The 3433-nt window shown below is 34.3% G+C and overlaps 1 long non-coding RNA gene across 1 annotated transcript; it reads left to right on the forward strand.

Moving 5' to 3' along the window:
• Nucleotides 1-474: 474 nt before the first annotated feature.
• Nucleotides 475-3190, forward strand: LOC127149400 (uncharacterized). The gene is made up of 3 exons (XR_007820921.1): nucleotides 475-952; nucleotides 1692-1950; nucleotides 2063-3190. It is a non-coding gene; the product is annotated as an uncharacterized LOC127149400 (long non-coding RNA).
• The last annotated feature ends 243 nt before the right edge of the window (nucleotides 3191-3433 follow it).

Below are 3433 nucleotides of genomic sequence, written 5' to 3' on the forward strand. Positions count from 1 at the left end.
TAGTTGCTAATTGGTTTTTTTTCTCTCTCTCTTTTAACGTGGTCTAGCAACAATTTCTTTTTTCTACTTTTATTACACTGAAATGAAGGATGTATTGGTAAATATAAATAGATTATGATCATGTGTCATATAACACCCCAAAATAAGGTAATTTTTAATTTTATCATCTTGGTTTAATTTTTAATTATGTCGGATTTATTGGGGTGTTAATTTGAAATAATTTGATAATTTATTTGATTTTGTGGAAATTAGGATTAATTAAATATATTTTGGAGAAGAGAAAAAGAAGATAGAAAGAAGATTTGATTTGTATTAAACGAAGAGAGAATGTGAGGTATTTGTTTAAAAACGAAGGAGGAAAAAGTAAAAAGGAAAAATGAAAAATAATAATGATGATATTATTTGTATTTTTATTTATAGAAGCCTCGTGAAGCATGCAAGTAACTATTCATTTCTTCTCCAAGGAAAAAAAACTCTAGATTCCCCTTCCTCAAGATAAAACCCTAGCCGCCGCCCTTGCTCTTCCTCCGTCCGCCGCGCGTCACCCATCTTCGATTATTTCGTTAAACCGTTGTTCGTGTTTCGCCGTCTTCTCCGTTGTTCCGCCATTAAGCGTCCCTTTGGTCTATCCGTTTTCTGTCGTGTCAGCAAGCACATTCAGTCGTCGGAGCTTTGTTTGCGTTTCCCTTCGGCAGATCAGTTGCCTTGTCGTCGAACGTCAGTCAGAGCCCCATCGTTTTTCGTTTTCTAGTTGCCTTCCACCGTTTCGTGCGTCGCTTTTCCATTTTGAGCCAAACGATACCGCACGTCGAGCCAATCCTCCTCCGTCCGAGCCGACCCTAAGTCGCGCACCCCTGCCTATCCGAGATGTCTTTTCTCTATCCAAGCCAAGCTGCCTCTATTTTCTCTTTTGTTAGCCAAGCCAAATTGATCCACTCTCCTATTTGTTTTGGTAAGTTTTTTATGGGTTTTGGATAATACGTTAATTTTGGACATTGAATAATTTAATTTTGGATTAAATTGGGTTATTTTTTATGAAGGTTTGGCTAGGTTAAATTGGAAGTTTTGTGCTTTGGTTTTTGCCCAATTAAGGTTAAATTGGAATTCAACCTCAACTTTGCTTAAGTTGAATTAAATGGTTTTTGGATCATTAAGCAACTGTTAAGTTATTGAACTTTATTTTTTGGGTTTCTTTAAAGATTCAATTGGCTAATTCTTGAAGAATTAATCTTGGATTTTTTCCAATCAAGGTTGAATTAAGAATTAATCTTTCCAAACAAGGTTGAATTAAGAATTAATCTTCCCAAACAAGGTTGAATTGGTTTCAAACCCATTTTTTTAGAAAGTTAATTAATTTGGGAAAACTTTTTGATAATAACCAATTGCTAATTTTATTAATTAAGATATTGAATTTTTCCTTTTATGATTAGAATCAAGTTAATTGGATAATTTTTACTGTGAGCTAGGGAGTACTTTATTTGGCTAAAATCTCAAGGTATGAGATTCTTCTACTAGACCTTCGAACTGAAATTAAGAGCTTGCATGTAATTTTTCATTATGCATTGATGTAGCTAAGATGCATAATGTGTTGATGTTGATGATTGATGATGATGACTGATATTAATCTTGTTTATGATGTTTATGATATGCTACATGCTATGGATGGGCGTTCTGTTAACTTTGTTTATTAGAGTCATACCCACATAGGTGTCTTCGGGGTCACCACCTTTATATGACTCTGTAGTCCGACGGGATCACCAGTCCAATATGACATAGACATGATTACGAGAGATTCGACAGGGTCGTCACTCACAGTTCGATTGTCTTAGTGTTTCTTTCGGGTACACTAAAGATAAGTTTGTCTTAGGTGTTCCCTTGGGTTCACCGAAAACCAGAGATGTTCCTACGGGATTACAGATTGCACGTGTTCTGAAATGTGCCAGTTAGGGGGTACCACTTTACAAAACTTTAATGGAAAGATAGCAGACACCTAGCGGGACTAGTAGTGGGTCCCTTATTGAGTATATGTTTATACTTACTCTTTCTATGTTTAATATTTCAGGCAAAGGTAAAGGTAGAGGAAAGTTGGCAAGCGACAGAGAAGGATTCGTGACATGCCATATGGGGACTCAGTTTTGTTTCCGCGTCTATATATCAATGTTTCAGTATTTTGTTTTTAATGAAAATTTAGTCTTTCTCCTTTCAAGAAAGTGTCTCTTATTATTGTTTCTTTTTAGTAACGACCTCATCTTAGTATAAAGAGTTGGGTTGTTACAGTTTAGGATTTAAATTCTTAGAAAGCTTGATTGTTGTTGTTAAGACTATTTTTAATTAAGCTAATCTCTAGGTAAAAAATTCTCCTACTAGACTCTCTTACTGAAATTAAGAGTTGCATGTGATTTCCCTATTATGCATTGATGTAGCTAAAATGTATAATGTATTGATGACATATGTTGATGACCGATAGTTATGACTGAGTTATATTTATGATGATGACTGATTATATTAATATTGATGCATGAAATATTAATCTCATAATTAAGGATATTAAGATAATATTCATGTCATGTTTATAATGTTATGATGTGCTACATGCTATGGATAGGGTGTTATGTTAACTTTATCTATTAGAGTCATGCCCACATGGGTGTCCTTCAAGATCACCACCTTTTTACAACTGTGTGGTCTAACAGGATCATCAATCTCTTGAGATGATATACATATGAGTGGTCCGACGGGGTCACTTACAGCCCAATTGTCCTAAGTGTTCCTTTGGGTTCACTAAAAACCAGTTTGTTTTTTGTGTTCTTTTGAGTTCACTGAAAACCAGTTTTGTCCAAGGTGTTCTTTTGGGCTCACCGAAGACTGAGATGTTCCTACAGGATCATTAGATTGCGTGTGTTCGAGAACACGCCAGTTTAGAAATACTTCTTTACAGGACTCTAATAGAAAGTTAACAGACACCTAGCGGGACTAGTAGTGAGTCTCTTACTGAGTATATATTTATATATACTCACTCTTTCTATGTTTAAATTTTCAGGCAAAGGTAGAGGTAGGGATAAAGGGAAGCTGGCGAATGATAACAAGAAGTGACCGCAACTTGCCATAGGGAAACGTTTTGCTTCCACCTTTGTGTTATCGTTTTGATTTCAGCATGTTGGTATTCTATGACTATTTTCTTAAAAGTAGATAGGGCTCAAATTAAGAGTTTATTTTAGATTTATTTTTACATACATTTATTTATTTATAATTTTAATAAGCATTTGAGGTTTTCGTTCAAAATTTGTGTTGTTTTCTCATTTTGTTAAGAAAATTTTTATTTTCATTTAGTAGTAAAGATCTCAACTTAGTATAAAGAATTAGGTCGTTACATGTCAATTATGCAATCTGAATAAAAATTGTAATTTGTAGGATGTGTTTTTAAATTTAAATT

Source organism: Cucumis melo, chromosome 5 (assembly GCF_025177605.1).
Source record: "Cucumis melo cultivar AY chromosome 5, USDA_Cmelo_AY_1.0, whole genome shotgun sequence".
Taxonomy (NCBI): domain Eukaryota; kingdom Viridiplantae; phylum Streptophyta; class Magnoliopsida; order Cucurbitales; family Cucurbitaceae; genus Cucumis; species Cucumis melo.